The sequence below is a fragment of the Scyliorhinus canicula genome, chromosome 9, assembly GCF_902713615.1.
Source record: "Scyliorhinus canicula chromosome 9, sScyCan1.1, whole genome shotgun sequence".
In the NCBI taxonomy this organism is placed as follows: domain Eukaryota; kingdom Metazoa; phylum Chordata; class Chondrichthyes; order Carcharhiniformes; family Scyliorhinidae; genus Scyliorhinus; species Scyliorhinus canicula.
The window spans coordinates 18419581-18446251 of NC_052154.1; the positions used below are offsets into that span (position 1 = coordinate 18419581).

The window sequence follows — 26671 nt, forward strand, 5'->3', positions numbered from 1 at the left end:
CCCCAAAAGCGGTACTCTCACACCCCCCCCCCCACAAACGCCGGTACTCTCCTCCCCCCCCCCCACAAACGCCGGTTACTCTCCTCCCCCCCCCCCCCCACAACGCCGGTACTCTACCCCCCCCCCCCCCCCCCCCACAAACGCCGGTACTCTCCTCCCCCCCCCCCACAAACGCCGTTACTCTCCCCCCCCCACCAAACGCCGGTGCTCTCCTCCCCCTCACCCACCCCCCCCAAACGCCGGGCGACGTTGAAGATGTCGCCCGACGCGCCACTTCCGCAGCGGGTGAAACTGACGCGTATAGTGTCAGTCCGCTGCTGGCCCTTTCAGGAACGGAGATTTAGGGCTCAAAAGAAGGCCCCGACGCCGGAGTCATCGGCGCCGCTTTTGCCCGCCGGTAATGGGCGTCATGCAGGTCTTCAGAGAATTTTGCCCCTTAACTAGATATAATACAGTCAAGAGGTATGACCAGTGAAGCTGAGGTAAACTGCCTATGCTGAGCTGCCTCTGTCTGCTCACTAGCCCTGTGCTTCTGAAAGTGGCGGATATCCTCCCTTGGGCTGGACCCGTCTCTGATGCTGCCCTCTAGTGATGCTGTGGCTGTTACATCTGTCTGTAGTCCCTGGTGTATGTGCAGATGTATGTACAGATGTTCAGATCACTAGAGAGACCTTGGTGCAGGATGTGCTTTCCACGGCGAGGGCTGTCTGCTTCATGGTTCAGCTCATGAACTCCATGGCTGAGGGCATGGGTTCCATGGTGCAGGGCTTCAACTGCATGGTGCGGGCACTTGTGGGAATCCACAAGTGTCAGTGTCAGAGGACATTAGGTCTTCTGGAACTCACTCCAGTTCGCCCACTATCCCATGGAGGAGCCCAGAGCACCTAAGTTGAAGAGGATCAGCAGGAGAGCAGCCCAGGGCCTTAGAGGCCTGGGTGTGTCCAGCCCATCTGCAACCCCTGCCTTCCTGTGACTGATACACCTCCAGACTCACACACCAAGGAGGGTAGCATGGCAGCAGCTGTGCTCCCCGAAAACAGCCTGCAATCCTCAAGTACCCGGGCCTCCATGGGACGCCCACCATCCAGCACTTTGCCCTGTTGCAGTCATGTTGTACACCATGATAATGCAGGACACCCTTTAAGGGCTGTATTGGAGGGCTCCCCGTGTGACCAATCCAGGCCCTGGAACCGCTCCTTGAGCAGGCCAATCCCCTGCTCGACCAGCGGACAAATAAATGCATGAGCCTCATTGTAGGTAGTCTCAGAGAGTGTTTGGGGCCTCCGCATAGGCATCATCAGACACTTCCTGAGTGGATATCCTTTGTCCCCACGAAGCAAACTCTCCATCTGCTGCTTTCGCTCAAAACAATTTGGGATCTGAGAGCATCCAAGATGTTGCAGTCATCGACATTCCCCGGGAAACAGGCACAAACCTGCATTATGCACATGGTGTGGTCACACACGAACTTGAAATTTAGGGAGTGGATTCCCCTTGTGGTTCACAAATGGCAATCCGTAGCACCACGGGGAAAGCAGAGCCATGTGGGGGCAGTTTATGACACCCTCCACCTGGGCAGGTCAGCTATCTGGCCAAAGTCCATGGGCGCGATTCTCCACCCCCCACGATGGGTCGGAGAATAGCGGGAGGGCCTTCCTGACATTTTTCCCGACTTCCCGCTATTTCCCCCCCCCCCCCACGGCTGCCCCACGACACGAATCGCTGCTCGCCATTTTTTTACGGCGAGCAGCGATTCTTCCCTATCCGATGGGCCGATTTCCCAGGCCTTTACGGCCGTTTTCACGAATTTAAACACACCTGCTCTCACAATTCGTGAAAACGGCCGCAAAGTGCCGTTCTGCACAACCATGCCACCGATTGGCACGGCCGCACCACCGCTGACGTCATCGTGCGCGTCAGGCGCCGTGAGTCTTGGCAGCCGGAGCTTAGCGAACGTTCGCTAACCCCGCGCTGCCGTTCTTCCCGGGGCCGCGATGCTAGCCCCGACCCGGGGGGTGAATCGGGTCCCGGGAGGGGGCGCGGAGGCTGCCGTGAAACACGGCCGGTTTCACGGCAGCCTTTATGACTCTCCGCATTTGCGGAGAATCGCGCCCCATAGCTCTGACATCCAGGCTCAACTAGTCTCAGACAAAGTTAATGCACTGGTAAGCTCTCGCAAATAGCACCAAGGTCACTTCCCTTAAACACAAATTTGTGGCAGACTGACCTGTACAGCCCTAATTTAATAATCTGTATTGTCACAGTAGGCTTACATTAACACTGCAATGAAGTTACTGTGAAAAGTCTTTTGTCGCCACATTCCGGCGCCTGTTCGGCTACACAGAGGGAGAATTCAGAATGCCCAAATTACTGAACAGCATGCCTTTCGGGACTTGTGGAAGGAAACCGGAGCACCCGAAGGAAACCCACGCAGACACAGCGAGAACGTGCAGACTCCTGTCTGCGTGGGTTTCCTCCGGGTGCTCTGTTTTCCTCCAACAAGTCCCGAAAAACGTGCTTGTTAAGTAATTTGGACATTCTGAATTCTCCCTCCGTGTACCTGAACAGGCGGCGGAGTGTGGCGACTAGGGAATTTTCACAGTAACTTCATTGCAGTGTTATTGTAAGCCTACTTGTGACAATAGAGGTTATGATAGAGGGGCTGGTTTAGCACACTGGGCTAAACAGCTGGATTGTAGTGCAGAACAAGGCCAGCAGCACAGGTTCAATTCCCGTACCAGCCTCCCCGAACAGGCGCCGGAATGTGGTGACTAGGGGCTTTTCACAGTAACTTCATTGAAGCCTACTTGTGACAATAAGCGATTATTATTATTATTATTCTACAGCACCTTTCTTCATCGCCTGGACATTTCAGTAACATATTGCATTATTCCTTAATTCCTTCCCGTACCTCGGGATGAGGGGGCATCTTTTTTGTTGAAAATGTGTTTGTGTTTTCCCATATTTCTTCAAAGGATTTCATTGAATATATATTGAAAATTCTGCATGTCACTTTTGGTTAAATACTTCACAAGTGTCAAAGATCCGAACTTTCTCCTTTTCATCAATGAGTTGGCACCTGCAGGGAACGGTAGGTTTCAAGACTGCAAACTCCATCAACATCATTGCCCATCTGTAAATTAAGAATATAAATGGGTAATTCGCTCATATTTTATACATGAGCTAATATAAAATACAGCCAAAAATAGGAATGAATTTTTTTTGTTTGGGGCACGGTGGAGTAATTATGTGGAATTAACTTCCAATAAAACCTGTTATTGCTGGAAATGCTTGAAACTAGAACTGGATAAACAGTCAGTTAATAATCAGAGTAACATTTGAAGGATATTGAACGGAAATGTTTTCATATTTTACAGGTAATGGGTGGGATTCTCTTGTCTCCCCAGTCGCGTGTTTCTCGCCGGCGCACTGGTGGTGGGATTCTCTCTTCAATGGGATGATGGGGGAATTCTGATGGGGGTCTGGAGTGGGCAAGGTTTGCGCTGTGGGGTGAGGGGGCCCTCCAATGGATCTCGGGGGTATCTACGTTATAATTTTACCCGTTCGATCCACCACGGGATCCAACTCGTCAGGGCCACACTTGAAAATATTTGCACCAATCCATGCCTAAGTGAATCCTGGCTGAGAGGGCCGGGGCATCATGAAGACGTGGAGAATTGGATTTCCAGCCTGTTAATCGGATGCAATTTGGTTTAAATGACTCATTTGCAACCTCCCGCCAGCATGGGGCATGTAGCTTGCTACCACAACCAGGGAGGGACCTGAGAATCAGAACATGATCAGCAGTCTTAGCCAGATACTCCATTCTCCACCGCATTGGGAACCCCGCTACTGGCAGTGGGCAGCGGAGAAGCCATCCTGTAGTATAATGGAGCATGCCAGACTAAGTCCTATAAAGGACTATGCAAAGTAATCTGCACTTTCATTGAAGGAGGTGGCATATGATCTGTGAGTCTAGAAGAAAGTAGCATGGAAAGAAGCTAGCACAGGCAGTCAGTCCTCGGACCTACGACACAATTGGTCCCTGAAGACCACGTTGCAAGTTGAAACACCGTTTAGGATTGATTTTCCCATCAGCACAATGGTAGAAATGGGGGATTTCCTGATCCAAGGCCAGCTATTATTCAGGGGGCGGCTGGCAGTGTTAAATGCTCTCAACCCTCACCCTGTCAAATCACAGAGGCAACTGTTGATGCCTCAGCACAGGTTCCTCAGTTCATATGGTGGATATAATGAATGCATTGATCACTGTCAGATACCCGATTAACCTTGAACTGTGCGAGTCTGAAAGCACTTATTAAATCCAACATAAGTGTATAAATCGCAGAATAGAATCATAGATCATAGAATCCGTACAATGCAGAAGGAGACCCATCGAGTCTGTACTAGCCCTCTGAAAGGGCACCCTACCCAGGCCACACTAGTCCCATAACCCCATCTAACCTGCACATCTTTGGACTGTGGGAGGAAACCGGAGCACCCAGCGGAAACGCACGCAGCCACAGGGAGAACGTACAAATTCCACACAGACGTTCACTCAAGGTCGGAATTGAACACACGCCCCTGGCGCTGTGAGGCAGCAGTGCTAACCACTGCACACCCCTAAATGCATTTGTTGCTCTGTTTACTTGCTATAAATATGGTGGTTAATAAGGTCCCTTTTTAATCCTAATTATGAGTATACTTTCAGAGTCGCCAGGTATCTCTCGATACCGCCACAAGGTTCAACCCGAATATTGATCAAAGAGCCAATACACCAGTTAGTTAGTTCAAATTCAAAACTACTTTATTTACACACATTAAGATCTACTCATGCACAATAACACTACAAACTAAACTATATCTATCACTAACACCTGTACTTAACTTCGGGAGCTCACTTAGGTCAGAGGAACAATGGCCGTTGTTCGGATCTGAGGCTGTTGGGTTCGAAGAGGTAACAGGAGTCAGCTAAGGTCGTCCGTCTGGTAGTGAGCATTGAACTTGAACTTACTGCTTCTGGTGGTGCTGTTGGAAGGGTCTCCGCTTGTGAGCCGAATCCAGGAGGCTGAACGTTTGGCGGGGATTCCGTCTGTGTGGAATTTGTACGTTCTCCCTGTGGCTGCGTGCGTTTCCGCTGGGTGCTCCGGTTTCCTCCCACAGTCCAAAGATGTGCAGGTTAGATGGGGTTATGGGACTAGTGTGGCCTGGGTAGGGTGCCCTTTCAGAGGGCTAGTACAGACTCGATGGGTCTCCTTCTGCATTGTACGGATTCCTTCTTATACTTGGAGGGGCTTTGCGCGCTTTTAAGCGGGCCTTAACTTAGTCCCAATTAATCGGGCAGCTTCTTGATCATTGTCATCGATCTAAACCAATAAAGGGGTGGGGGCCTTGATGGCTGGGTGTGTCCTAGATGGCTGTTGGCCTTGCTTTGTTTGTGTCTTCAGGTTGGGGTAATGGCGCCGGACTGTCTGGAACAGTATCGGCTACCTGAGCACTCGTTCTTTGTTTCCCGGAGATGGGCCATCAATATGTAAATCGACCCAGAGTTTCGATTCCGTCTGCTGACTGCCTTCCAAATGTATATTCAGTTTCTGTGCCTGCTTGTTGCTTAGTATTGTCCATTTTTCCCTATAGGCTCTGCGAATGTCCATTTTATATACTGAAAGTGGCCATTCCAGATGGCTACACATTACAAATGTGGCGTTTATGCAAAAGAAATTAACAGAATAAAGCACTTGCTTTATTCAATGAAGACAGTTCTACCTGTCTAGTTATAGAGATTGGCTGTGCAGAATGTCAATGTGCATATATGTATATGCTGACGTGGTGTCATAAAGTCGAAACAGAAACGGGGTGTCAATTTATAAACAAATGTTCAGCTTTCAGGTAGCGGTAATTTACAAAACTTGTCATGGGAAAATTAGACATTTTGTGGAAAACTTTGTGGCCACACACATTCATGAACAAGGGCCTAACATTTATATAAGTAGATGTAAATCTTCATTATCACAGTGTTACTTCAGACTGGATATTAAACCTGCGTACTCTTAGAATCATAGAATTCACAATGCAGAAGGAGGCCATTCAGCCCATTGTGTCTGCACCGGCCCTTGGAAAGGGCACTCTACCTAAACCCACATCTCCACCCCCATCCCCGCAACCCAGTAACCCCACCTAATCCTTTTGGACACTAAGGGCAATTTAGCATTGCTAATCCACCTAACCTTGTTTCTACGTGAGTGCTTAGAAAATTAGATTGTCTCGGTTTAATAAAACGGTGAAAGTTCAAGATTGGGTGACATGTATTTAACAAATTGTTGCCAGAAATAGCTAAAATTTATTGCCTCATTTGACCCTCAAATCAGACTTAAGATGTGAGTCAGAATACAAAATTACATCATTTGTGTTTCTTTTAACCATCTTGGCCCAGTACCGCTCTGCCACTGTAAAAGGATATCATATTTAATAAAAAAATAATTCAAAATGGTCACAACTCGAATGTCATAAAATTGAGGACTGCCTCAATAAGGGAATGTTCCCATCACTGTAAAGATGTTGCACTAAAGTGTTGGAACTAACAGTCTTTGGGCATTATTGAAACTACTCCAACTGAACAGCACTATCAGATACCTTATAGACTTTCCCTTTTACTCTTTCTTCCCCTTCCTTCTTTTCCTACCTCTGCACTCACTTAAAATGTCTTTACATTTGCAACATTTCCCAGTTCTGATGAAAGGTCATTGACCTCAAACATAATTCAGTTTCTCTCTCCACAAATGCTGCCCGACCTTCCGAGTATCTCTGATACTTCCTGTTTTTATTCCATAATTCAAACATTCTTGATATTCCGCTTTTGCATTTCTTAACTGTCGTTTATTGAAATAATTGATTCAGTTATTTCCTACCCGCACATTAATTTGCTGTCAACACGTAACATGAATTTAACGCAGAGTTGATTTGTAATACTGAGTTATGTGACCTTGAAAGGACTTGGCTGCACTAAAGTACACATCATGTAGTATATTGCACATTCATTCCAACAGGTTAAATATTCTTTTTCTTATGTCATGTTTGACTGAAGCTCACAGCGATGTCGTTGCCTGGCATGTAATAGATGAAAATTTAACTTTGCTTTTTAAATTTCCTCAGATTAAATTTGTGTGGGGACTAAGACTTGTAATGTAACCTGAGATTTTGGATCGCATTCACATATTGCTTGAGTGCTCTCATTGTTTATAGTATCATTTGAACTCTTTGAGTTGATTACAATCTCGGCTCACCCTGAATTATTTTTTTATTAAATATGATATCCTTTTACAGTGGCAGAGCGGTACTGGGCCAAGATGGTTAAAAGAAACACAAATGATGTAATTTTGTATTCTGACTCACATCTTAAGTCTGATTTGAGGGTCAAATGAGGCAATAGATTTTAGCTATTTCTGGCAACAATTTGTTAAATACATGTCACCCAATCTTGAACTTTCACCGTTTTATTAAACCGAGACAATCTAATTTTTTAAGCACTCAGGTAGAAACAAGGTTAGGTGGATTGGCAATGCTAAATTGCCCTTAGTGTCCAAAAGGATTAGGTGGGGATGCGGTGGAGATGTAGGTTTAGGTAGAGTGCCCTTTCCAAGGGCCGGCAGACACAATGGGCTGAATGGCCTCCTTCTGCACTGTGAATTCTATGATTCTAAGAGTACGCAGGTTTAATATCCAGTCTGAAGTAACACTGTGATAATGAAGATTTACATCTACTTATATAAATGTTAGGCCCTTGTTCATGAATGTGTGTGGCCACAAAGTTTTCCACAAAATGTCTAATTTTCCCATGACAAGTTTTGTAAATTACCGCTACCTGAAAGCTGAACATTTGCAAATCTGTGTTGCGTGGATGGAACCTTTGTCGCTCAAATCAAACAAAAGATAAATTGTTTCACAGGAACCATAATACTTTCACTTCTCGAATGTCAATCCTGTTCAAAATAGATGACATATTGCAACCTATGGAAGGGCTACTGGGATCAAATTTTAGAAATATAACTAAGAATACTAAACTAAAATATGGATATAAATTCCGATAGTCTGTTAAATGTATTTCTGAACAATTCAAACTTTAAAGAGTGGGTTTCTCTGGCCTCCCTGGGTGAGGGGATGTCCCATTCAATCCTCCCCATACTGTCAGGATACCTACGGTGGTGTGCACTGTCAGTGGGACCGGATGATCCTGCTCGTGTGACTCACCACCGGCAAAGGCAGGCCGCTGAAAAACACGCCGCGGAGAGGCCGAGAATCTTGCGCCAGTCCTTTTTTCACTTCCTCCTAGATCTTCAACTGGCCAGCTGTCTCTGATCACAAAAGTAAAACACATCTCTGAAGAATGTTGTTCCAACCTGATGTGGGTTGGCACTGCCACAGGGCAGTGCCAGGATATTGCCAAGCCATGTCCCTCACCACCCAGAGACAATACTCACCTCCGAGCCATGCCGGCAGTCCAGAGGTGGTGATGGGGGTGGGGGGACACGCGGCAAACACAAAGCGATGGCAGCAAGCTGTTTCTGAATATTTAAATCCATGCAATGCATGGTAATCAGGTTCTCGCCCTCGCTTGGTGTGAACTTGATTACGTCACGGGCTGGGGTGCGGGGAAGATCTCAAAGTGAGATCTCCCTGGCGCAAGTCCCATTCTGACACTCTCATTCGGCCGTAAAGGGATGTGTCCGCACCAAGTGGGACCACAAAGTCACCTCCATTTCTATTACTCGCACATCTGTCACCATGCCAGCTGCTGGACAGATTTTGATGGCCAGTTTAATAACCATCCTCTGTACTTGTCAAAGTTTTTTCAAGATATATATTCAACCAACATTATACAGGTGCAGCAGGCGGTAAAGAATGCAAAGGGCATGTTGGCCTTCATAGCAAGACGATTCAAGTACAGGAGCAGGCATGTCTTGCTGCAATTATACAGGACCTGGGTAAGGCCACGCCTGGAATATTGTGTGCAGTTTTGATCTCCTTATCTGAGGAAAGATGCCCTTGCTATAGATGGAGCGCAGCGAAGGTTTACCAGACTGATTTCTGGGATGGCAGGACTAACATATGAGGAGAAATTAAGTTGGTTAAGATTGTATTCGCTGGATTTAAGAAGAATGAGGAGGGATCGCATAGAAACCTTTAAAATTCTAACAGGACTAAGCAGGGTAGATTCAGGAAGGGTGTTCTCGATGATGTTGGTATCCAGAACCAGGGGTCACAGTCTGAGGACACGGAGCTATTTAGGGGAGAGATTAGGAGAAATGTCTTCACCCAGAAAGTGGTTGGCCTGTGGAATTCTCTACCACGGAAAGCAGTTGAGGCCAAAACACGATGTTTTCAAGAAGTTTAGCTGGAGCACGGCACGAAGAGGATCAAAGGTTATGGGGGACGGCAGGATCAGGCTATTGAGTGGATGATCAGCCATGATCATAATGAATGGCATAGCAGGCTCAAAGGGCCAAATGGCCTCCCTCTGCTCCTTTTTTCTGTTTCTCTGTAAAGTGTTTGTCTTTGGGCAACACGGTAGCACAGTGGTTAGCATAATTGCTTCACAGCTCCAGGTTCAATTCCCGGTTAGGGTCACTGTCTGTACGGAGTCTGCACATTTTCCTCCAGGTGCTCCGGTTTCCTCCTATGGTCCAAAGATGTGCAGGTTAGGTGGATTGGCCATGATAAATTGCCGTAAGTGTCAATAAAGGTTATGTGGGTTGCTGGGTTACAGGGATAGGGGAAAGGCATGTGCTTAAGTAGAGTGCTCTTTCCAAGGGCCTGTACAGACGCAATGGGCTGAATGGCCTCCTTCTGCACTGTAAATTCTTTGATTCTGTAATTCTTATGAAGGTACTGATTTCTCTCTACCTCTGTATCAGAGTGTACAATAATGAAAACAGAAGTCTTGGTTGGTATTCCCACCTGTATTGCAATAACTTGAGACCTGTTTACCTGCTTAGAATCAAGATAGGTTAAGCTTCAAGGTATTTATGCTTCAGATGCTGAAGATGAGAACAAATCTGATGCAACCAAAACAACATGCAAAGGAATTCTGAACAATGGTTAAAATAGACGTTAATTTAGCAGTCAATTCCACTCTACATCATGCTGCATGGGCAAGGTATGTCAGTGAGCACAATAACCACAAGAACCAATGTTCTCTCATGTAAATATGCATTTTATTAATATCACAAATAATACTAATCATTTACAATCAGCATGGATACAAAATTGCCTCTGGGAAAGAAAACTGAGAGTGGTGATAAATCATTGAACCACTACAGTGCGGAAGGAGGCCATTTGGCCCATCGAGTCTGCACCCACCCTCCGAAAGAGGACCCCCCATGCCCCCCCCCCCCCCCCACCTCCCATTCACCCCACCCTATCCCCTTAACCCATACATTCCTAGACACTAGGGGGCAATTTATCACGGCCAATCCACCTAACCTGCACATCTTTGGACTGTGGGAGGAAACCGGAGCACCCAGAGGAAACCCACGCAGACACAGGGAGAAAATGCCAGCTCCACACAGACACTCACCGAAACTCCAGCCCATAGAATACAAAAGGTCACGCTGAACTACATAAAATAGGACATCAGCCCCAGCCAGACTACTGAGCCCAATTCTGGGAACCACACTTTGGAAAGTATGTGAAGGCTTTGAAGAGATTTACTGGAATGGTTCCAGGAGTGAGGGATTGCAGTTGTGTGGACTAACAAGACAAACGGAGACTGTTTTCATTGGAACCGAGAAGGCTCACAGAGGATTTGATAAAGGTGTTTAGAAACATGAATGGTTTATAACTAGATAAAGAGAAACTGCATCCAAAGACTGAAGGGTCATTAACGAGAGGGCAGAGATTTAAGCTGATTGGCAAGAAAAAAGCTAAATTAGGACATTTTTTTCCCAACAAGTGTTTAGGATTTGGAATGCTCTGTCTGATAGAGTCCTGGAAACTGATGCAATTGTAACCTTCAAAAGGGAATTTGATAATTACTTGAAGAAGAAAAATAATGGCAGAGACATTTGGAAGTATAAGGAAGTGGGATCAACTGATAGTTCTTCAAAAGAACTGACAAAGAATAGAACAGTACAGCACAGAACAGGCCCTTCGGCCCTCGATGTTGTGCCGAGCAATGATCACCCTACTTAAACCCACGTTACCCGTATCCCAACAATCCCCCCCATTAACCTTACACTATGGGCAATTTAGCATGGCCAATCCACCTAACCCGCACATCTTTGGACTGTGGGAGGAAACCGGAGCACCCGGAGGAAACCCACGCACACACGGGGAGGACGTGCAGACTCCACACAGACAGTGACCCAGCCGGGAATCGAACCTGGGACCCTGGCGCTGTGAAGCATTGATGCTAACCACCATGCTACCGTGAGGCCCCGTGAGACAAAGGCTTGATGACCTCTTCTGTGCTGCACGATAATTTATCTCTATGGGCTATCTTATAACTGCACCAAAACAGGTACATTTGGATTGGGTTGGGTGAAGTCCGGTGCTTGTGGTGTAGTGAGAGCTTCAGAAAGCTGTTTCCTGACCTAAATCCACCTCCAACCCATCCATTTATGATTTTAATCGAATCCCGGAGTTGACCAGGCAACCAACCAAATCTAAGGGGGCAGATTGCAACTTTAAATATGAAAATGAGGCGATGAGCATCATTGTCTTTCCTTTTCGAAATGGAACTGCAATCAGCTGGGTTTCCGAGAGTCGGATATTCTGGCAACGACTTCAAGGCTCAGACTTGGTGGTTTAAGGATGGAAGGGCCTCCACATTAACCTGCTGGATATAAGTGCATGCATGAGTAACCTCTAGGACTGGGCCCCTTTCCCCCATAATGACCTTTCTGATAGAACCATAGAATTCCTACAGGGCAGGAAGAGGCTATTCGGCCCATCTAGTCTGCACCGACCCTCTGAAAGACACCCTACCTAGGCCCACTCCCCCACCCCATCTCCGTAACACCACCTAACCTGCACATCCCTGGACACTAAGGGACAATTTAGCATGGCCAACCCACCTAAGCTGTGTATTTTAGATTGTGCTATGAAACCGGAACACCCAGAGGAAACGCATGCAGACACTGGAGAACATGTAAACTCCACACAGACAATCACCCAAAGCCATAATTGAACCCGGGCGCCTGGTGCTGTGAGACAGCAGTGCCACCGTGGGGCTTCCGACCTCCACCAGCCCCCAGATCCCAGCTCCATCAGAAACCTATCTGTGCCCTCTCCCAACATGCTCTGAATTCCAACCTCTTCCCCGTCCCCATCACCAGGCCTCATATTCCCAACCCAAGGCTTCCGTTTCCCCCAAGCATGAGGCCTTGGACACTCAGGTACTAAGCTATCCACTCCCCCGGCCCCAAGCACAAAGCCCCCATGAGCAAACAATGAACCTCCCACCTCTCAACCAATCATCAGCAAGCCAAACCTTCCTAATTAGCCAAATGGCTAATCGACCCCCAGCCCACTGGACAACCCTTTGTTCCTGGTGCAAACTAACCTGCTGCTATGGTCCTCAGTAACTGATTGTCTGCCTGACTGGAGGATCAACTATCAATCAGGCTGGGTCTCTAGCCAGAGAAGGGATCAGTGACTCCAGAAACACATTGTGCAATGTCTGGAAAATCCTAAACTGTGTGGATTCCTTGACTTTCTAACCGAGCCACTCCTATCAGTCAGGGGTAAACGATCTGCCCTATGATTGTGTGAACTGTTGGAAATTGTGAATAATAAAGAATGATCCCAGTGGACAAATAGAAAATCTGGTCACTGGGTAGAATCTGGGACTGGAATGAATTTGGTGAATGTCATTTTGTTTGGGCTGGGGTAAAGAACCCACAGTTCCAGAACAATAAAATGACAACAACATCTCTTCAGATACAAAGGCCCAGGTTTTTTCTCCCCGGCCCGGCGTGCAAAGCAGGAAAATTCCCACTTCTGCAAAACCAATCTTCACAAATGGTCGTTGGACAAAGAGTTATTGGACTCGAAACATTAGCTCCCTACAGATGCTGCCTGACCTGACGAGATTTTCCAGCATTTTCTTTTTGGCTTCAAAAATGGTGAGCTGGAATTCCAATTTCCATTCCAGTAGGATGGGCTGGCTCCACTAAAGTAGGATTTTGGTAACCCGGGAGTGTGAAACCTGGTGTGTGCAGATTAGACAAGGTCAGAGCTGGTCCACGTTTGGTGGTTTGAATTGCCTGCCTTTGAATCTGGCCCTGGGACATCTTTACATACATTTGAATACATGAGTTCAAAATCTCACCACAACAGCTGGAGTAATTTAAATTCAATTAATTAATTAATCTGGAATAACATGCTAATCTCATTAATGATGATCATGAAACTCCTGAATTGGGATAGAGATGAGGAGAATTCATTTTCTCTCAGGGGACCGTGAGACTTTGGAACTTCCTTCCTCAAAATGTGATGGAAGCAGAGTCTTTGAACATTTTTCAGGCAGAGCGGCATAGATTCTTGACTAACAAGGGGGTTAAAGGTTATCAAAGGATCGCTTCTCGGCCTTTTGGCTAGAATTGAGCGTGGATTGGGCCTTTTGGCTCAGATCTGGTGTGTCTCCTTTGTGGGGACCATGGATTGGTTTCGGTTTGAGTTGTTTTTTGGAGCGGGCAAGAAGTTGGATTGGGGGTTCGCCTCTGTCCACGCTCTGAGCCCTGGCTGTGTAACTAAGATAAAGTAATTTTTTTTTTAAAGTTATCAAAGGTAGGCAGGAATGTGGGGTTGAAGTTACAAGTAGATCAGCCATGATCTTATTGAATGGCGGAGCAGACTCGAGGGGCCGAGTGGCTCACTCCTGCTCCTAATTAATATGTTCATGTGTAAGCCGCTAACCATCAGTTGCTCACGGGCAATTAGGAATGTGCAATAAATGTTGTGCAGTAAATACTCCTGATATGTAATATGATGGATACTCTCTCATATCGTACTTCAATATACAGCCAGTTGTAAGTGTGAGCGATACCAATCCATTTGTTGGTTCCAAACCTATTGACTGACATCCTAGTGGATCTTTACTCATTGATTTTCTCTCTGTCCCTGACTTCCATATATTCTGCTACCCATTGCATATTGCTTCCTTCCTCTCCTATAAAAGTGTGTGTCACTTATATCGTTTACTCACCTTTGACCAATTAAATGTGTTCCCTATTTCGTTGGGGACTCCCGGTTTTAAGTCTATGAAATTGAACCAAGCATTGCATTTGTCTGCATTGTCCGCACTATCCCACTTGAATTGCAATCCCAGTTCTCCTGACTCACCCATACATTCACATTCTGCTGTGAGCCCATTCCCTTCTTGTACCTACAATATTGGCCCATCTGAGTCCCATCCACAATTGTCACACTTAAACATTAAATTACATCTGTTCTGGCTCCATTCCCTCATGACAGTGTAGGCCGGGAGTTGGAAGATGCAATCCTTGTTCTTGATGATGACCACTTCTTGCTCAGATGATCAGGAAACATATTGCCGACACAAGGCTGAATAGCCATTCATACATCTATAGGCAGAAAAGGATGGTAGAGTATTATTTTCTGAAAGTTTTTGGCTGACTAATATGATATCATTTAGTGTGCTTAGATCCCTTCTTTCCTGATAATTGCCCAGATAAACTGCTGGGCTGGCTCGATCCACTTTGGGTTATGGTCGTTTCTATCTTAGTTTGAAGGCATGCTTTATTTTTCCCACAACTTAACACCATGACTGTATCTCCCACCTGGTATTCAAACTGCCGTACCTTTTTATCAGAGAACTTTGTATCTGCGTTTTGAACTTAACTTACTCCTTTGTCCATTTCACCACTCAACCAAGCCATTTAGAGTTACATGACCTTTTCACCAAAGGGCTTGCTTCAGGAAAGAGCAAGTGCCCAAGAGTCCTCATAAGATCACCCATCAATGTCTGGTTGGACAACACTGCTGTGATTTTGTGTGGAGTAGATCTCAGAGCCATTAGGAACATTGGCAGCAGATTGGCCGATTGAGAGGGGACATTTGCACACAACATTTTAAGCAATGTCTTCGTTAGTATAGTGGCTAGTATCCCCGCCTGCCATGCAAGAGATCGAGGTTCAATTCCCCGATGGGGAGCTTTGCAGTTGTCCACAAGCTCCACTGGCAGGATTTTGGGGTGGCACGGTAGCACAGTGATTAGCACTGTTGCTCCACAACGCCAGGGACCCAGGTTCGATTTCCGGCTTGGGTCATTGTTTGTGCAGAGTCTGCACGTTCTCCCCGTGTCTGCGTGGGTTTCCTCTGTGTGCTCCAGTTTCCTCCCACAAGTCCCGAAAGACCTGCTTGTTAGGTCAATTGGACATTCTGAATTTTCCATCTGTGTACCTGAACAATGTGACCACTGGGGGATTTTCATAGTAACTTCATTGGAATGTTAATGCAAGTCTACTTGGGGCACTAATAAAGATTGCAAAGATTATTATCTTTAACCTGGCACCCTGGTGCTGCCAACCCTGGCACCCTGGCACCCTTGCAGTGTCCCTGCCAGCCTGGCAGTGCTACCTAGGTACCCTGACAGTGTCAGGCTAGCTCTTCCAGGGTTCCTGTCTGGCACTGCTAGACTGCCATACTGGCAGTGCCATGGTGCCATAGTGGGTGCCAGGGTGCCACCATGCCATGTCCCCGACCACTCGGAGGTCGAATGACTTTTGAGGCCTCCCCCAAAATGTGCCATTAAGCCTGGTCCATGTTTGTGGAAACCAGCACTAAACCATGTCCTGGTGAGATATCCCATACACGGCCGTTAGGTCCCGGGTGCCGGGTGAATCCTGAGAACGCATATTTAAATTAGCCTCATGGTTCCCTTAATTATGCTGATCTGGATCACGCCCAGTGAGGCCAGGGATTGGGTCCGGGAGACTCCGTTAAATCAGGCGAAACTTTTTGTGCGTCGTGTTCTCATGAGAGGCCTCTCTCTCTCTCTCTCGAGGTTCCCCGGCCTCATCCGGAAACCAAGTCGGGTGCGTCAAGGCCATTAAATCGCGCCCTTTAATATTCTGAGAAACTAACTGGCATACACCAATGAAACTATGAAATGCTTCATTATTTTTAAGTTTCTTTAGAACTCACTTTCAGCAATTTACAAAAGGTTACTCATTAGTGGAGGACTAGACAGCTTCATTAAAAACACTCATTTGTATTGATAAACCTGTGTTATTTGGATTAATAAAACAGCAGCAGGTTACCACATTTAAGTATTTTTTTAACAGAAAAGGGAAAGTTGCAATTATGTTTTGTTACGCTGCCCAACTGCACTAATTAAATGGGCAACAGTACAATGTTTTTGCATTTTTAATGATTTCTAATGAATAGAAATCTTGTTCCAAACAAAATGCTTTTTGACCGTGTAGTTATGTGTTCATTAGGACACGAAAGTTTGCAAATTGTCAGTTTATTAATATCCAGATCTGAAAACTATATGTTAGAGAATTTGTTATGCATTCACCAGCATTCAACTTACATGTGGGCAGCACGGTAGCACAAGTGGATAGCACTGTGGCTTCACAGCACCAGGATTCCAGGTTCGATATCCCACTGGGTCACTGTCTGTGTGGAGTCTGCATGTTCTCCCCATGTGTGCGTGGGTTTCCTCCGGGTGCTCCAGTTTCCTCCCACAGTCCAAAGACGTGCAGGTTAGGTGGATTGGCCATGATAAATTGCCCTTAGTGACCCAAAGAAAAAATGCTAGGAGGGGCTATTGGGTCACGGTGGAAGTGAGGGCTTAAGTGGGTCGGTGCAGACTCGATGGGCCAAATGGCCTCTTCTGCACTGTATGTTCTGTTATTAACTTTGTAAATCTTGTGTAAAATGTGACTCTTTCAATCACGTACACAATGTTTCTGATTCTCATAATTAAAGGTTTGTGAGATCTTCAGAAAACAATTCCAAACCAGACTGCAGAAGATATACAACTATTTTGTTTTGTACCTCTAGACTTTTTATAGATAGATGTTATTATCTTCTTGCATATGAAATCCTTCACGTCTGCTAAGTGGACAATGAATTGCTTTGTCACAGGAATAAATATCCCTCAGTACTATTCACAGAAGGACAGAGTTACCTAGGTGCCCTTAGCCAACATTTTTCAAGCAACACTGCCAAACCAAACAGATTAAATCATCAATATCTCAATGCTGCAGATGGGATTCTGCTGTGCGCATGTTGAGCTGAATTTTACCAGTTGTCTAGGGTTGGACTGAAAGGTGGGAAGCCATAAAATGGCACGAGTTGAGTGCCCATCACCTTCCCATCACCATGACATTTTACCAGTGGCGGGGAAGGTGGAGGATGGCCCTCTCACTCAAAGGCTAAGTATGCCACAGAACTGGCCAAATAAGGGCTTCTTCCTGCCACTTTTGGCATTTTGCCAGTGGCAGGTGGGCACTTTGCCATGTGGGAGACTGTCTGCTGTACCCTATTGGCTTCCTTATGGACTGGGGGGGGGGGGGGGGGGGACGCTATTCTATTAATCAGGCACACAGAACCATAATCACAGAATTGTTACGACGCAGAAGGAGGCTATTCAACTCTCGAAATTAGCATTATGACTTAAAGCCATTTTCCTGCCTTTTTCCCCTTGCCCCTGCATATTGTTTCTATTCAAACAATCGTCTAGTTCCCTCTTGAATGCCTCGATTGAACCTGCCTCCTCCACACTTCCAGGCAGTGCATTCCAGACGCAAACCACTCATAGAAACAAAGAAGATAGTAGCAGGAGGAGCCTATTTGGCCCTGCTCCGCCATTCATTATGATCATGGCTGATCATTAAGTTCAATACCCTGAACCCACCTTTCCCCCATATTCCTTGATCCAATTAGCCCCTCGCTGGGTGAAAAAGATTTTTCTCGCATCACATTTGCTCCTTTTGTAAACTAGTAAAGCCCAGGATATTATCTGCTTTATGAACAGTTCTTTCCACCTGTCCTGCCACCTTCAATAAGCTATGCACGTATACACTCTGTTTCCTCTGCTCCTGCATCCCCTTAAGAATTATAACCCTTATTTTGTGTTGTCTGACAATGTTCTTCCTGACAGAGTGCATCACTTCACACTTCTCCATATTGAACCTCAATTACCATCTACCCACCCTCACTGACCACACCACGCTCCATCATCCGGGCCTACCTGACTTGCTCCGGAAACCCCAGACTCTATTTACCTAGTTGCAATTGGGAGGTGTCCATCACTGCATCCTCTCAACTGGAAGAATTCTCAGCTGTGGCCACCACTCCCAATAACACTGCAGAGACTGATGAGCTGCCAGCCCTCTGATTCATTCAGATACATTCATCACATTTTCTACAATGTTTGCCTTCCTAAGAATGGGCATCAAGTTTCATTAGCTGTAAGTAGTTTAAGATGTCCTCAGCAAATTAAAGGTGGCATATAAATTATTCATATCCATACCATACACACAAGTTTAATGCATTCAGAGCACCAATTGTAGCAGCAAGCTTGAGGGACCGAATGGCCTACGTATGCTCCTATTTTCAATTATTACTGTAAGTAACCATAATAATTCTGACCCATATTTTTTTTTTTAGTGCCCAAGTAATTTTTTTCCAATTAAGGGGCAATTTAACGTGACCAATCCACCTACCCTGCTCATCTTTGGGTTGTGGGGGCGAAACCCACACAGACACAGGGAGAATGTGCAAACTCCACACGGACAGTGACCCAGAGTCGGGATCGAACCTGGGACCTTAGTGCCATGAGGCAGCAGTGCTAACCACTGCACCACCGTGCTTCCCACAGTAGTTTTTAATATGTCTATATTTCAATCTTTTTTTCTCATTCAATGACATATACATATATAAAACACACCATAATCAAAGCATTCTGAATCCAGTATGTAATTGTTTGTTTATCCAGGTTATTGCTTTGCAAACAGACGTGAAGATGTCTTCGAATTTTAAATGTCCCTCTCATCTTCCCAAATAAATAGCGCAGTTTTCATTGTGATCTAAATAATTTTTTTGCCATTGCCTGTGTAACTCCATTTACATTGCATACAAGGGAAATAATCTTTTCCACCATTTCCATCCCCTGATTCCAAAATAATAGTTATTAGAACAGTTCAAGAATTAGAAAGCAATTGGTGCAATTAAATTGTCACATTGTGACAAACATAAGAAATCCCTCCTTTAGAGTGAATCGCAAGTGGCAAAATAATTCTGCAGTCAAGTCTCAGTGTCTCTCTAGAGTGTACATAAACTAGGCAGTGAGAGATTCCTTTTCGGAGAGCCATCTTACTTCACTTGGGCTTGTTATCCTACGGGATGGATGTCCAGTGACATGTCAAACAGGTTTTAAAAGTGTTCATGTCGTCAGTTAAATTTTCAGAGCATTTATAAACATAAGAAGATTTTTTTTAATGCCAAGTGGAAGTATTTGGTCATGGAGTGAGAAATACAATCAGGCAAAAAAAGAAATGCTTATGCATCACAGTCTGCACTTAATACACCCTGGGAATGCAATGCAAAATAAGAACAAATTACACCCATCAAATAAACAGAAGAACGTATTTTAATGCACACGGGTTTGTATCACTGATAAGACAGAGCAGTACTGCTCACTATGCCTTTTTGAGTTTTTGACTTCTGAATTATGTTGTTGACCTCTGTTGTGGCATGATCACCTCTGAAACCCTTCCATGCTCATTTAATTTAGTAAATATTATTTGCACTGAGACACATGCGATTTGATTGATACTCATGTAAAGAGTTACAAATATAGAGTGAAATCAAGATGTGTCTTATATTAATCCCATGTTAATTAATCATTCACATTACTAAGTTCCAATGTTACAAATTGATAAGTAGAAATTGGGAAGGTGGGCATTCTTAGTGTGCAATAATTCAAATCTTTGTTTTATCAGTTTCCCTATTGGAAAGACACATTATCAATTACTTCTGAAACCTACATAAAGTATTATTTTCAACAGTTATAATTTGCTTCTTTTGCCATTCCTGCTGGATTTTGCTATTTTCATGGTCCACATTTAACACTGGGGGAAGGTGGGGCATTATTCCAAGTGCTTTTCATATCAAACATGAGTTCAGTTGGGAAGCTATGGAATAATATTGCGTGTTTTCGACAAAGCGATCCATTGAACCAAATGTAAACCCTGAGTGTGTTAGTGGGTCATACCATCTGAAAAACATTTAAATCTGCAATAATTTGGCCTAACTTTATCCAGAAGAATGGACAATTTAAAAGGGAACATATTATAGTTTATTGTTTGTGTATTCTTGCAGACTAAATAAGATTAGTTAGTTTGGGCTTTCTAATCACAATGCTTATTCAGTTTGTATCTTGCTAATATTCTGTTTAGCTTCAGAAGGAGATTAGCCATTTGTTAGCCACTTTGACAAGAGTAGCAAAAAGACTGATGTTCCATTTAAAATACCACCCAGTACTAAGCTACTCTCTCCGATACAATTTTCTCGGCAGATCACTGAACTTCCATTATCTCATTTCCCATCAACACTTCACCATATTTCCTAAAGCTGCACGAGTTTATAATTGATTGAAATGCAATCACCTTTCCTCATAACAAATCAACACAGATGTTGAACAAAATTATTTAACTTAACTTTTGCAATGTTTTATTTTCTTTTCATTCAGGTTTCATTCATCAGTTTCCAAAAACTGTAATGTTGTCATCCTAATGATGCTCCTGTGGGTACGTAAGGAGGGAAAGGGCTGTGTTTAAATTATAAATATGTTTGATAAATGAATAAGTTTGCCTGTAGTAAGGATTTGAAGTTTGCACATTATTTTTGTTCACTGCATGAAAACTTGGAACATAAACAACAGACATAAATCATACACATATACTGAACTGTCACACGGTATAAATTTAAATCATACGATTTCTATTGCATTAAGCCGTGCCAGGCTATATATCCTGTAAGCAATATAATTTGGAAAGCTTTTGAGTGTTGTATACTGAATTTTCAAATGTATTGCATGTTTTGCATTTTACTGACTTGCTTAAGTGTACGCATCCATGCAACTACATTCTGGAATGTCAACTTTACTGAAATGTAAACATGTTTTAATTCTGGGAGCAGTATAAACAGCCTGAAGATTTAGTAAGATGGAAAGCTGCAACTGTATCAGATTATGAATGTGCTGCCTTGAACATATATCCTACGGAAGATACTGGAAAATCTACCTGAAAATGACTAATAAGACAACCTGTAACTATCATGCCACCAACAGTCCCCTGCACCAGCACTCAAACCTGTTGCAAACCCAATGCACTGAGGCCCACCACAAACTATAATACATACATGCTGGCATACGCACATCCACATACATTGTACCCAACTTGAGTTGTTTCACTGTTAGAATGATAATGAAGTATGTTTTGAGATTTCCATTGTTATTCTTTATGGCTCCTATCCCAGAAAATGAAATGAGCCTTCAAAGAAACGTTTGTGTACCTCCTGTAGACTTGCCCTGGTAAGTCAAATGGTGTTATCTTCTATAAGAACAGGACTGCTATACTTGACAGTACACCATGCATTTATTTTTTCTTCTCAAATGGAGCTTTTTCCTTTTAAAGCAACAAAGTCCATGTGTTAAGCGAACATAGGTTCACCTTAACCAGAATTTGATGACTGTTTGGTCAGATTGGAATGCTCAGTGCTTTATTAGTTATAACCGTAGGCAGGTTTATTAAGTGCCCAGGGATTTGAGACTACCTCTGCCAGAGCATCTCACATCACTTCTATGTGGAATCAGATTGGTCACTGACGCCAGTTCTATTGTGCACTATACTTGTGCCATGAGGGTTCAGGATGAAACTAACATTAAAATGTAAATGAACCCTCAAATATTAGGCCTTATTACCTTCTGATGCTCGTGAATATGTTTCCAAAGTGAAATATAAATCCCACCAATGATACATCCTACTTACTGGTTGATACTTTGAGAATGACAATCATTGTCTTAGAATTATAGCTGTGATTTTGAAGTTCAATGTCCCACCTTTGGAACACAGGCAAACAGCTCCAATCACTTTGTCCTGCACTTAATATAAAGAACAAAGCCTCTCTGAAAAGTAGGAATATGTGTAAGATGTTTAAAATATAATTAAGCAAAATATAATCCATGTTTATTCTATTACCTAAATGTTACTTGAAACTGTTGTAAACATGTGTTTCGAAAAAGTGATGTCCTGGTCATTATGTTTCAGATAGATTCCCATTGAAATCACAATGCATCAAGAGTGCATTGTCACAATTTTCAGTTTTTATGCCTATCCCATGCCAATCACTTTTCAACTGCAAGTGTTTCGATTTTTCACATGTTAATTCGAACCATCAATTTACATTTGGCTTTGGGGTAGGCTGTTCTTGTGTCAGTGATTGCTCAATAGTAGCACCTTCATCCTATAAGATAGAAATGTGTGGTCTCAGATCCAGCTCCAGAGACATGACTACAGAAAATTCACCTGGCACTCCAGCGCAGCACTGAGGGAGTGTTCGAATGTTGGTGGTGCTTTCTTTCATTCACGTAAGAACTAGGAGCATGAGTGTACAATTCAGCCCCTGTAACCTGCTCTCCTCTCAGCTTCAATTCCACTTTCCCGCCCGTTCTCCGTAATCCTTTAACCCATTACTAATCAAATATGTGTCCCTCTCCTCCTTAAATTTACTCAATGCCCCAGCACCCACCACACTCTGGGGTCGTGAATTTCACAGATTCGCATCCCTTTGTGAGATGTCATTTCTCCTCACCTCGCCCTTATCCAAAAACTCTGATAAACTGAAACCCTGTCTAATATCTCAGGTAGATACAAAATATCTCCTAACGCTCTTTGAAGAAGAGCAATGGAGTTGTTTTTCCCTGGTGTCTGGGCCAATCTCTCAATCAACATCAATCTCAAAAAGAAACACATTTCTGTTTGTGGAACTTTTCCTGTATGTAAATTGATTGTTGTGTTCCCTACATCGGTGAATACACTTCAAATGTACTCATTGGGCTTTCGAGTGTTTGGGATGCCCCACGGCACGGTTGTCATTGGCGCTATATAAATGCAAGTCATTATTTTTGTTACCATGGCTTTGATTGATAATTAAAGCAGCCCCGCCAGGAGGTTCTAATCCTATCCTTATCATAAACTCTTGGGTTGTTTTCTGAGAACCGCGATACGGATGTCACCGGGGTCAGAGCGCTGGTGATACGACCATGATTTTAGCGATTGCATTCAACGAAACCAAACGCCCACATGAAGTCAATGGCTTTTTGAATGGCTGTTTTTTTTTTGAATTTACGAAATTGACTGATGAATGGTTCACAACCGGTTATCATCACGGAAGCTTCTTTGATGGAAAGAGTTTGAAATTCCAAAACGCATTTGCAGCCTTGCCTGATTCAACATTACCAATTAAGTGGGGTGTTTGCACCTATATATAATATAACTATGGTGAGTTATAATGGCCGAGGAAACGTTTAGAAATCTGACAGTGGTAGATATGCTCGTTCAAACAGAATCCAGGATGGGTTTGCAAGAAACATCAGAGAAACCGCACACAATCTGAGATGTTATACAGAACTATTGCATTTGTTAGTATCGATTCTGCAGCCTTAAAATTCCATTTTGATGTGGCTCCTTCAAGGCTTGAGATTGCATTCGGCGGAATAAAGGTTGCTGTGTGTCCATGCTAAATACACAGTCCGGATCTTGGTTGACAGCACTTGAATTTTGAAATGTGTGTGTGTGTGGGGGCGGGGGGGGGGGGGGGGGGGGAACAGTGAGAAACACGTTGACTTGGAGGGTTAACTCTCTCCCTGATAAACCTTCCTGTGCTGTCACGCTACCTTGGAGAAACGTTTAATTCAACAAATGCAGAAATTGAACATGGTCCAAATTACTAGCTGAGTCTTCTGGCGAGTTTGATCATGATTAATCGAATGTGCGTTTTATGATTTATGTTCTTTATGACCGCAGCATCAATTTATCAAAGAGAGAGTTTAGAGGGGTTACATTGTTGCACCGATGCCACCCATCGAGAGAATGATTGGCTTATTTGGTTTTCAGCAACGTGAGTCTTGAAATAATGACGGTTTTTGTTAAACCCACTGACCCCCCCCCCCCCCCCCCCCCACCCATACACAACTCAACACCAATGCCTGAGCCACGTTCAGCCAACTTTTGCCATTATTCCCTCTAAAGCAAACGGTGCTCAGAGAAAATAATGAGTCTCACAGAACGCAACCGGAGGCAAAAGATTTTCTAAGAAACATATCTACATAGAACCCCAATTGCTCTGCGCTAGTTCTGGGCGCGCTCTGTGAAAGCTGCCTCGCCCATGAAGAGGTTAAAATCCGCACTGTATTCGGAGACCCTGTAGTTTACGCAGGAAGCAGAGTGCATCACTCCGTGTTTGCCTTTCTTATGCTAGCTGGGAAATGGTTTCTACACGCACACATCACACACACACGAAAAAAAGTCAATACCTGAACATTCTGAGGACCAAATTGTCTGAATACTCCGCGATTCCTATCCAAATCTCGGCTGGTGGATGGCAGACTCACAGAAAATGACTGTTAACAATCCCATCCCAGAGTCCCTCTGAGTCCACTGCATGCAACTTCGTCAATATTTATTTTAGCTATTACAATGAATCCCCATGAGTAGCAATTTGCCTGTTTTTATCAAAGTCTAGTCATGTTTAAATTTCTCCGAGGGAGGTCACCAGACCATTTGGACCCCCCTCCGCGTTGAGTCCGCTCGCTTGAGTTTACAAAGTTCATGAAAATGAAGAACGCTGTGAATAAAAAGAAAACAGCGCCAGTGCGCATTGTTGACACGGATAATATTATCTCCCATTGGAATGATATTTACTGGAAAGTCTCCGGTGGTTTGCGGGCGAATAATACAGCTTTCTGAGCTCGAGTGTTCATAAACAGATACAATGTTGGGGGGAGGGGGCAATGATATTGGACGGAAAACATCTTTGTCTTGTATCTTCGACTTGGTGTTCTCCCAATTATTCAATAAGTCGGTTCTATGGTCGGATTTCAAGAACGCATTAATTCTGAAGGTTGGAATAACACACGCCAGTGAGTGGTTTGAATGGTTGGGTCTGCTTTCTTATAATGAACAAGTTATAACCTCTTATCCTGATGACATAGATAAAGTACAATAACAAGTTTTACAACACCAGGTTGAAGTCCAACAGGTTTAATGGGAATCACGAGCTTTCGGAGCGCAGCTCCTTCACAAGGTGAATCACTAGCTCCGAAAGCTAGTGATTCCAAATAGTCCCAATTGGCTGGAGCGCTTTGTTCAGTTGGGGAGTAGGAGAGGGGAGATATTGGCCAACCCGCCGTTGTTAAAGCAGGGGGGAGCACTGAGGGATACATTTCGTTACCTGGGAACCGTGCAATTGCCTAGGCGAGAAAGGGTCAGGAAAAGACGGATCGCGGTAAAAAAAAAAGTTTCAAACCCTCACTCCGACTTGCACCTAAACCACAGCGTTTGTGAAGCGATTTCACCAGTCAATTCTGAAAAGACAAATAAGTAGTTGAGGCAAGGAGAACCAGGATACTGGATGCTTTTGGCCAACACAAGTCAGGTTGAAGTGTCGGGAAATACTTCCAGAACCATGTCCAAACGAGGATGCCAATACATAAACTTTAATAATCCACTGGAAATGAATTACATGTAACTATCAACACGAATTGTCATTTATTTAAACTTAGTAACCTAGTAAATGCGAAACATGTATTTATTTTCGTGCCTATTCAACTGGGATATGGGGTCTTTATTGGCAATATAGTTTAATGCGGTTAAAATAGCAAAGCTAGGTTAATAAAAGTACAAATAAAAATATATTGCGCTATAGCAGATGCGACGTAGTACAATAATGTTTATAGATTTCCAAATCTGAAAAGACAATATAGATTCATCACACAACAGGTTCACTTTTCGTTATTTGACTATTAAGCCATAGATAACAAAGGTTGTATTTAGCCTGCGCGTTTTGCCAATTCATGTTAAATATTATCTTGCATTGCATTAACAAATGTACCCGTTTCCGTATTGAACACAATTGCCGTGATGTGCATTGTATATAACCTCAAAGCGAATAAAATGAACCTGGGAAGATTCGTCTAATGAACTGTTAAGTGTTTGAGATCATTAGCTTGTTTATTTTTAATTTCACGTTGAACTAATTTGAAAGTATTCAACTATGTACCAGTGGGGTTCCCTTCACTAACCAGTTTGAGCGACACATGTGGGCTGGCCAGCGCCAAGTTGTTCTCTGGTAACTCAAACTGGCTCACTTGGCAGTAAGTGTGGCATTTTCCTTGGATTAGTAAATTATACGGAAGAGGTAACATTATGGATCAAGACTTTGCACAAAAGGAAGCGCCGAAAATCGGAATTTGCCAGCAGATGAAGGAAATGTGCTAAATTGCAACGTGTTTAATTGAAACATTCAATCCTAAACAATATGTTTTCACAAAAGCGAAGCTTTTTTTAAAAAAAAGAATCAAAAAATTTTCAAACCCATTCTAATACATGTAATCGAAACAGTTTGAGAACTAAACAAG

The 26671-nt window shown here is 44.0% G+C and overlaps 1 long non-coding RNA gene across 2 annotated transcripts in view; it reads right to left on the bottom strand.

Moving 5' to 3' along the window:
- LOC119971130 overlaps nt 1-26671 on the bottom strand; it is a 39979-nt gene that overhangs the window by 4973 nt on the left and 8335 nt on the right. The window contains exons 1-3 of one of the 2 annotated variants that reach the window (XR_005461752.1): nt 24569-24673; nt 14443-14582; nt 2912-3133 (exon numbers count right to left, since the gene is read on the bottom strand). This is a non-coding gene — a long non-coding RNA (uncharacterized LOC119971130). Of the gene's footprint in view, nt 1-2911; nt 3134-14442; nt 14583-24568; nt 24674-26671 lie in introns of those variants that run through there. The other variant, XR_005461751.1, reaches the window with a different exon arrangement.